This window comes from Sphaerodactylus townsendi, linkage group LG08 (assembly GCF_021028975.2).
Source record: "Sphaerodactylus townsendi isolate TG3544 linkage group LG08, MPM_Stown_v2.3, whole genome shotgun sequence".
Classification (NCBI taxonomy): Eukaryota; Metazoa; Chordata; class Lepidosauria; order Squamata; family Sphaerodactylidae; genus Sphaerodactylus; species Sphaerodactylus townsendi.
The window spans coordinates 102854370-102864927 of NC_059432.1; positions in this window are offsets into that span (position 1 = coordinate 102854370).

Here is a 10558-nt window from a genome sequence, read left to right on the forward strand (position 1 = left end):
GACACCAGGCTTTGAAGCACTGAAGCTATGACTCCGCAGAGACATTAAAATAAAAAGGGAGAATCACAAAATGGTGGCCAGGAAGCATTTTTGAGGGGACTTTTTGGTGATAACCCAGGTTTTTAAAACAATTTACTTCAGGAGGTTATATACATTCTTAGCAAACCATAGAAAATCCCCATATTTGAGAAAGTTTCTTTGTAGTAAAGTTCAGGGTTCCTTGATGAGCTGCTGATATGTCTGGAGGTGCTTAGTGAAGGAGTATTTTGGAACTGCTTGGTTTTTTTTACGTGGTTTCCAGTCTTCATTTACTGGTTTCACCTTTCTTGTTATTAGCTTTTATATGTCAGCCACAACGAGCTTCTGGGGAGGCAGGATAGAAACCGCAAACTGCACTAAAAGCTTCACTGTGTAGCAGTAAAGAAATGTATTCTGTGTGTTTTAAATGAAGAAATTAAATAATAGAGGAGGGTTTTTCCCCCTTTCCTATTGAAGTCTGTTGCTATGAGGAGATTAAAGAGTTATCTTGCAGCGTGTCCTACAATGAAAGCTTCTAAAATACCTGACTCCCATGTAAAAAAAAACTGCATTTTATGGATATCAAGAAGCTGTCTTCCCTCATGCCTTTCAGAGTGCCAGGACGGTGGATGGCGTCAGTTGAAATGTTCCATTTCAAATTCAAATCTCTCGCAGAAGTTCTGCCCGTCTCAGCTGCACAAACTGAGGAACCTTCCCATCGTGGTTCCGGCATCAAGGCAAGTGAGAAAGGCAAAGAAACTCAGCAGCTGCGCTGAAGGCTGTTGCTCCTAGCATAGTGAGTAATTGTTGCTTGTGTAAATTCGTTCTTTGGCAGACAGAATGTGCTGATTCTTGCCAATCGGGTAGAATTGCTGTTAACTCTGAAAATGCCGTGCGGTTTTATCTTCGTTCCCTTGAAAAAAATGGCTCCCGGGGGCAGGCTGGACTCTAGGACGCTAGGCTCCGCTGAGGTCTCTGTCTTGTCCTGGCTTCATCCCCAAATTTCAAGTAGTTTTCCAGACTGGATATGGCAACCCTACTTCCCCATCACTTGCTGCTGGAGAGGAGAGATCTGGCAACCCTAAGGTCAGGCCAGGAGATTTCCTAGAATTACAATTGTTCTGCAAACAGTAGACATCAGTTCCCTGCAAAAGACAGCTGCTTTGGGGGGGCTGAAGTCTATGGCATTATCCTTCACAGAGGATACTATCGGTCACTTTTTCTTGAGGCCATCCTGAAGAAATTTTCAGCAAGATCAGACAGGGATATAGTTTCATACTTGCTCAGTGACCATCATCCCCACACTACTGAGTCAATTGCCAGGTTTTTAACTAAGGCACTCGGATCAAAAGTGAAACCTTTTTGTAAGTCTTAGTCATTTGGTTTTAACATATTTTGTATACCACCACCTCTTCTATGCCATTAAAGGTTTTTGTATTTGTATTTGATACTTCCCCATCCCAAACCCATTATCTCCAGGTTCCATCCAGAGGTGGGATCCAGCAGGTTCTCACAGGTTCCCGAGAGTAGGTTACTAATTATTTGTGTGTGCCGAGGGGGGTTACTAATTGGTGATTTTGTCACGTGATTTTTGCCTTCGTTACGCCCCTCCTCTCAGCAGTAGCGCGCAGAACTTGAAACAGTCTAGCAGGAGGTGCACCGGCGTGCGTGGCAGCCTGCGCCTGCGTGCATTTGTTCCAGCCTTCAAGGACCGGCTTTGCTGGCTGCATCGCCTTACAGCAGCACCATCCAGGAATGCCCGCCCCTGGAATGCCCAGCCAGCCCGAATGCCCGCCCAGCCCATGGGCTATCTTACAGTTTGAATCCCACTACTATGGGAACCTGTTACTAAAATTTTTGGATCCCACCACTGGTTCCATCCCCAAATCCCCAGGAACTTCCTAATCCAGTGGCAATCCTATGACCCGGCAATCCTATCAACTGAAACTGAAGCATCCCACTGCCACACGTACTCTGCTTCTGAGAGACAGATTTTCCCCTAAAGTCTGTCTTAGAGATATGAAATTTCAGGTCCAACTCTAGTCACTGACCCATGCTGCTAACATTTCATCCACAGTACGAGAGAGAGTGCTAGTTATAGACATTATGCCTGTGGAGATAAATCCTCCTCCTCTGCCAAGAGCTTTGATTTTTATCTGCATAAGCTTCCCTTATTTTCCCTCAGCTAATTTAATAATATGTAACGTATCTAATTATCTAAGCTATAGCCTGCTGGTCTGGGGTGTTTTTTTTTTCTTTCTATATTTACAGAAATGCAGACAGAAGAAAAAATGCAACTGTTCCTCCTCCAGGCAAATTTAGAAGCTACATGCCAACAAATTTTAAAATATTGCCACTTATTGTCGTCTTGTTTACAGGAGGGGAAGAAGCAATCACATTTTAAAATCCTTTCCAGTAATCTCGTCTTGAATGAGGGCAGAGCTTTCTTGGACTAAGGAATGAAGACATATAAAACTTCCCTGTGTAACCACTCATTTGAGCGTTAGGGGGGGTTGGTTTTGTTTTGTTGGTGGGAGGGGTGAACCAAAGAGAACTTCTGGGTTCAAGGGCTTTCCCAGCTAGAGCATGGAAAGATTACACAGAATTTTTTTTTATCTGAGCAAGTCTGTATTTTGAAAGAAGTGCCTCACTCAGAAAGCACTCCCTTTGTATGCAAAAGTTTTCAGATTCACTTCCGGGTACCTCCAAGGTCAAAATCCTCAGGTAGCAAGTGCAGTAAAAAAAAACCCAGAGGAGTAGAGGGGGGGGGGGGGGGGAAATGGTGGCCAGGCTGAGGGGCCAAGGGAGCCAAAGCCAAGGTGTTGAAGCTCGCGACCTTAGCTGAGCCTCGCTTAGGCGGGGTGGGGAGTGGGGAGCCAGGCTGAGTGTAAGGAATCAGCAAAGTCCAGGCCAACAGTAACCTTAATAGTTCTTTATTGATCTGGCAATCATGATCTTCTACAGACAATGCGAATTCTAACCCACCTCTCCCAAACAGCCGCTTTTTACGGGCTGAGTTTTCCTGCAAAAACCCCAACATAAACAAACCTTCTTGCCCACCTTACTATTCCCAGGAGCAAGTTCACACAGGACAGTAACTTAAACAGAGTAGGCAGTACAACGAGATAACTACTGCTCGGGCATGGGAAGAGCCAGGAATGTAGTACCAAGGTTGAAGCAAGCTTCTAACTAACCAAAACAACCTTACACTGAGGGGAGCCCTGCAGCAGCCCCACTAGGCAGCCTCTGCGGGCTGAAGGAGTGGCCTTTTGGGGCCAGGCCTGGCCAAGAGGGGAGGGGTGTGGGGGCAATTCTCCGCCCCCACGTAACCGAATGGGGGACCACCTGGGGCATTTGTCCCCACCCCGCCCTGTGGAAGCTATGCCACTGAAAATACCTCTATTTCCATGTGTGCCACAGCCAGTCAGGATGGACTGGCCGTTTACCTTATCGGGAAAATCCCCATGGGTATAGCCCCGTGGTGGCGAACCTTTGGCACTCCAGATGTTATGGACTACAATTCCCATCAGCCCCTGCCAGCATAGCCAATTGGCCATGCTGGCAGAGTGTCAAAGTGTAATCCATAACATCTGATAAGGTCCTTACTATTATAACCAAAACTTAAAGGAGCACTGCAGGAATCACTTTGCTCTGTCCCTTCAACAACCACCATGATCTCTGTCAGCTCACCAGTCACCTACTCCTGCACTGTCACTTTGGCATTGGGTGAGTTCATGCCCGCTGTTGGCATTGCTAACTCGGTTTGAGGAACCACTCCCCTCGAAATTATTTTTGCTTTGCAGCATCACAGCAGCTGCTCAGCTTGGTTTGTTCTTGGGCCATTTAAGCATCCCGCTGCTAGACAGAGTAGATATTAGAGTGTTGTGGGTTTTCCGGGTTGTGGGGCCATGTTCCAGTAGCACTTTCTCCTGATGTTTCACCTGCATCTGTGGCCGGCATCTTCAGAGGATCTGATGGTAGTAGAAGCAAGTGGAGTATATATACCTGTGGAATGTCCAGGGTGGGAGAAAGAACCATTTGCATTGGTGAAAAGTGTTGAGGGTATCATTTGCATGTGTTAAGTGGAGTCCGCCCATTTTCCACTTAACACATGCAAAATACACTTGCAAATTGCACCCTCAACAGAAGATGAGGGAGAGAAGAAAATGGCGGAAGGGAGGGTTGTTATTCTGTGTCATGGATGACATCCCACCACCATTAGGAATAATACGCTTTCATCAGTAGTGTGTGGATTAAATGCAGCTGAAGAGATAAGGGGGGAAGTTTCAGGGGGGGATGAGGTAATTTCACAGAAAACATTTCCAAGACACAAATATTTGACCACTAGGAAAATCTGTGGGCCTTTCCCCACTCTCCTCGTTCCCCTCCATGCCGCGTGCTGCTCCCAGCGCACAGCATCCCAGGCGCGCGCCCGGCCGTCCCCACGACCCTGCGCTCTGCGCGGGGCCATCAAAAGGCGCCGTTAAGAAGAGCGCCTAGGATGCTGCGCTCTGAGGGCTAGGGACAGCAGCAGCTTCGGGGCTGTTGCGCTGTCGCGGCCCCTCTCAGTGGGGAGTGCCGAGGGACCCCGCGCTACTCTCCTCGAGTAGCACGGGGCTTAAGGTAAGTGGGGAAAGGCCCTGTGGCAAGCTGTGCATGAGAAAAAGGCCAAAATTAAGGTGAAAAACTGAAGAGTATATCAAGCATATATTTTTGTTTCTAAGTTCCTCTGGACAGGTACCAATCGTCTTGTACTCTGAAAGCATCGTGCTTGCGGCAATAATAAGAAATAATAATTTAAAATATCACTGGAATGGCTAAAAACAAGATACCTCATGAGTTAAAAATTCATTTAATCAGTTGATGGCACTAATTAATATTTCCCTCCCATTTTAAGGAAGAACAAGGCAATTGCCAATTATTTGAGGTTTGCAGGTTTTTTAAAAAAGGCTCTCCACTTGGCACAGACCCTGTGCACACCTCTACGAAGGTACAAAATTAAAACCGAAGGACAAATTGAGAAGTCCTCCCACCAGCAGAAAACCTGTTTTATGGAAAATGTGAAAGGCAGCTGAGATGCTTAAAAAGACAACCAGTGTAGCTCCCGCTAAATTGACACAAGAAGTTCGAGTCACCTTGCTGCGCATTGAAATTCCAGTGACATCATCCTGTACCCTTTGAGCCTTGTGGAATTTTCTTGGGAAGGTCATAAAATGAAACATTACCGCATGCTAACTTAAAGGTTACAAAATCATAGGCTACAAGTGGAAGCATTAGTCTGCGACAACGCTGGCATCCTTCCAGCTGTCTGCAGGAGACGAAAAGGAGAAGAAGGGCTAAGGAGAAAGAATCCATAAGTGAACATCTGTGGCTGACGACAGAGCAATCGTTTTTTCCCAAAAAAAGAAGATACAACCAAGGTTTTGTTGCCCATGAGATGCCCCAGCATGAAACTGTAAGACCAGCTCTATGGATCAGACCAGCCATCCACATAGTCCTTATTTAGTGGTATTACGCAAATGGATCCCTGTATCAGGGTAGGCACATGTAGAACCAAACACATTTTTAGGACTAGGATTGTGTGTGTTCTGTGTGTGTCGTCAAGTCACAGCTTACTTAGGGTGACACTCCTCAGGACAGGAGTGTAGAACTCATTTGTTAAGAGGGCTGGAGGTTGCACAAAAAGAACAAGGAAATGGTGGGTGAGCAAAATGGCAGATCAAGTCAGCTAGGGACATTTTGCAAGAGGAGAATCCCTGTGTAAACAAAACAAAAAACACAGGGAAAATCCACTGTGAAGCAAATAGCCATGGCATCAGTAGAGCATGCATAAATGTCCAGTGCGTTCCAGAGACCATTGGGTGTAACAGTTCAGGTTCACGGAGAGAGAGGATGTTGTTGTTTTTCGTGCTTCAAAAACTTCCAAAACCTGTTGGTTCTGATTAGGCTATAGGCCAAAACGTTCGTTGCAAAGGCCAAAATTCCTTTGCCTTATCACTTTCAACTCTTAAGGAGGCCACCTTTATTATACAATAAGAACATAAGAACAAGCCAGCTGGATCAGACCAGAGTCCATCTAGTCCAGCTCTCTGCTACTCGCAGTGGCCCACCAGGTGCCTTTGGGAGCTCACATGCAGGACATGAAAACAATGGCCTTCTGCGGCTGCTGCTCCCAAGCACCTGGTCTGCTAAGGCATTTGCAATCTCTGATCAAGGAGGATCAAGATTGGTAGCCATAAATCAACATCTCCTCCATAAATCTGTCCAAGCCCCTCTTAAAGCTATCCAGGTTAGTGGCCATCACCACTTCCTGTGGCAGCATATTCCAAACACCAATCACACGTTGCGTGAAGAAGTGTTTCCTTTTATTTGTCCTAATTCTTCCCCCCAGCATTTTCAACGAATGCCCCCTGGTTCTAGTATTGTGAGAAAGAGAGAAAAATTTCTGTCCACATTTTCTACCCCATGCATAATTTTGTAGACTTCGATCATATCCCCCCTCAGCCGCCTCCTCTCCAAACTAAAGAGTCCCAAACGCTGCAGCCTCTCCTCATAAGGAAGGTGCTCATTGTCATCTTTTGCTTGGTTGTCATTGTCATCTTTTGCTTGGTTGTTCTGGGCATTGTCCTGCTTTGTAATTCCATTTACTACACTGAGCATTTGAAGAAGTGTGCATGCACACAAAAGTTTATACCAAGAACAAAACTTTGTTGGTCTTAAAGCTGCCTTGGACTCAAACTTTTTCAGACGCCACAGACCAACATGGCTACCCGCCTGAACTTACTACACTGTTTACAGTATACTTTGCCTTAGGCTGTTTGTTGTTTTCAGTATCTTCTAATTCTGTATTCCTGGACTTTGTGCTTTGTTCACTGGATGTCTTGTCTGATATCGACTTTATTCAGTAATCTGCCTTGAGGCTCAGTGAGAAAGATGAGCTATAAATAAAGCAGAAAGACAAACAAACAGTGTGTGAACTAGGGTGGCTAACTTACCCAGAATTCCAACTAATTCCAACTAATTCTCCAGACTGCAGAGGTCAGTTCTCCTGGAGAAAGTGGTGGTTTTAGAGGATGGACTCCATGGTATCATCTTTGGGCACTGCCAGCCCCTCCCAGCCTTAAGGCCGGCCTTAAGACCGGGTGCCACCAATATGGGTTGTCTGTTTTTATTGGAATTGATGCTGCATATTGAACTTTAAATGTTTTTAGATGTTTTAAGTAATTTATTGGTTTTTATTGTATTGTGAACCGCCTAGAGCCCTTTGGGGATGAGGCGGTCTACAAAATCTAAATAATAATAATAATAATAATAATAATAATAATAATAATAATAATAATAATAATAATTGTGCAAAGAAACTGATGAAACTGTAGATCATGTCCTCAGCTGCTGCAAAAAGATTGCCCAAACTGAGTACAAACAGAGACACAACTCAGTGGCCAAGATGATCCACTGAAATTTATGCAAGAATTACAACATGAGAACAGCTAAGAACTGGTGGGAACATTGTCCAGAGAAAGTAATGGAAAATGAGAAGGTCAAGATCCTGTGGGACTTTCGAATCCAAATGGACAAAGTGTTGAAACACAATACACCAGACATCACCGTGATCGAGGACAAGAAAGAGACCATCATCGACATAGCAGTCCCCAGTGACAGAATTGAAAAAGAACATGAGAAGGTCTCTAGATACCGCGATTTGAAAATTGAGCTTCAGCGTCTATGGCACAAGCCAGCTGAGGTTGTCCCAGTGGTAATCGGCACGCTGGGCGCCATCCCAAAAACACTAGGGCAGCACTTGAAACATCTTCGAATTGACAAAATTAACATCTGTCAAATTCAGAAGGCAGCCCTGCTGGGATCCGCACGAATACTACGCCAATACATTACAACTTCCTAGGCTTCTGGGTGAGGCTCGAATTGTAATGAAGGCCAACAACCAGCTAAAGATCTGGCAGCTGTGAAATCTACAACAACAACAACAACAACAACAACAACAACAATAATACCCCATTAAGTTCCCTCTACTCCCCAAATCCTGGCCTCCTCAGGCTCCACCCCCAAATCTCCAGGAATTTCCTAACCACAGCTGGCATCCCTAACATGTACCCTCATATTCTCCATTCTGTTTTTTGTCTATCAGATGGACAGGAAGGCTTACATGTCATAAGGACCTAGGCCCCTTCCGCACATGCAGAATAATGCATTTTCAATCCACTTTCACAATTGTTTGCAGGTGGATGTTGCTATTCCATAGCACAGTAAAATCCAGCTGCAAAGTTCCTTGAAAGTGGATTGAAAGCGCATTATTTTGCACGTGTGGAAGGAGCCCCAGAGAACCCTTGTAGCATAAGGCAATGTGGCAACCCCAGCCTGGGCTGTCAGTCACGACTAGACGGGGAGGATTGTCAAGGGCCCATTATTCACTCATCTCCTGCATCGCTGCTGGGAGCTTCGAAATGGAGTTTCACTGCCACTTTCTGGGCAAACGGGGACTCTCCAGCAGTGAATCCCTTGGCAGCCACCCGGCTCTACCCCCAATTCCTGATTCTCTCCCTGCCAGAGTTCCTGCCGTTTGTGAGCCGAGAAAAGCTGGAAGACCCACAGAGGACAGAACATATGGCAGAGTTCTTCACTCTTCTTTTGCAAAGGGTGAGTTAACATCATGCTTGAAGAAGTTTGGAAAACAGCAGGCCCTTGACGATCAGCGGCAGACTTAGCATGAAAAAGCACAGAGGGGATGAAGCCGGAACGTGGAGGAGACCATGCATGCATAATGGACCAAGAGACAGAGGGCAGATCCACCCTTTCCACAACAGCTCCTCAAAGTGCAGCCCTTTCCTTTTTGCCAAAGGTGCCGCCATTCAGTCAAAGAGCATGCTCTAAGGTACCACTGTTGTGGTGGGCTGGCTTAATGCCGCTCCCTGCCACTGAGGTGGTCCCTTAATGCCGCTCCCTGCCACTGAGGTGGTCCCTTAATGCAGCTCCCTGCCACTGAGATGGTCCCTTAATGCCGCCCCCTGCCACTGAGGTGGTCCCTTAATGCCGCTCCCTGCCACTGAGGTGGTCCCTTAATGCTGCTCCCTGCCACTGCCACTGAGGTGGTCCCTTAATGCTGCTCCCTGCCACTGCCACTGAGGCGGTCCCTTAATGCCGCTCCCTGCCACTGAGGCGGTCCCTTAATGCTGCTCCCCTCCACTGAGGTGGTCCCTTAATGCTGCTCCCTGCCACTGCCACTGAGGTGGTCCCTTAATGCCGCTCCCTGCCACTGCCACTGAGGCGGTCCCTTAATGCCGCTCCCTGCCACTGAGGCGGTCCCTTAATGCCGCTCCCCGCCACTGAGGTGGTCCCTTAATGCTGCTCCCTGCCACTGAGAAACTTCAACCCTTAACATCCTTTCTGTATAGCCCCATCCCTGTTTTCTTTACTCGGCCCTCCTAGAGTGGGATGGAACCTCGGCTATTGAGATTTACCAAGTGCCTTCTTGTCCTGGCGAGGAGCCCAAGTGATCTTTTAGCTCTGCCTTGCTGGCTAGCCTGCAGACGATTTGGAACATTTCAGGGATTTTTGCCCTTCTGCTTCAGGCCGCTGGGAAATTGGGTGGGTTGGGAGGGGGGGGCGTATATCTGATTTCTCTACATGCATGAACGCTTCAGTGCCCTCCCACCAGTTATCACTTAGATTCCTATTAGGCAGCGTAAGCCAAGCAGAAGAATCCCAATGCTACCTTTAAGGATCACCTGAGCGGAAGCTTCCAGATAAATTGCATTGTGCACAATGCCCCGGCATTCTGTGCAGCTAACCTGTCAGAAAAGTGCTTAATTCTGCAGGCTGAAGTGTGGAAGGATTATAGGGTGTGACATATGGCCTGTCTATTTCTTTTCATCTGTGAAGAATGAACTTCTGATCACAGGAATTGGCTTTTGTTCCAACACTGCTTTTCTTTTGGAAAGTCATCCAGGTAATCTCTGGTTTGAACCAGAGTTCCGGAGATGCCTTTTTCTGCTTTCTGCATATTCTGTTTGTCTTCCCTCTGTTATCAGCAAGCTCAAAAGGGCTGCAGTTCAGTGACAGTACACGAACGTTGCGTGCAAAAGGTCTCAGTCTGTGGTATCGCCACAGCGTGGTGTTGCGGTTAAGAGCGGATGGATTCTAATCTGGAGAACTGGGCTTGATTCCTGACTCCTCCACCTGAGTGGCAGAGGCTTATCTGGTGAACCAGATGTGTTTCCGCACTCCTACATTCCTGCTGGGCGACCTTGGGCTAGTCACAGTTCTTCGGAACTCTCTCAACCCCACCTATCTCACAAGATGTCTGTTGGGGGGAGAGAAGGGGAAAGGAGCTTGAAGTCCATCTTTGGCCATGTTATTGCCAGCCAAACATCCCTGGGGCCTGGTACCACCAACAGATTCCCCTCTGCAGACCTGAGGGGTCTCTGAGGGCAACAGGGGGAGAGGCGGTCTCACAGATATGCAGGTCCAAGACCACTAATAGCCTTAAAGGTTAATACCAAAACTTTGAAGATGATCCCATACT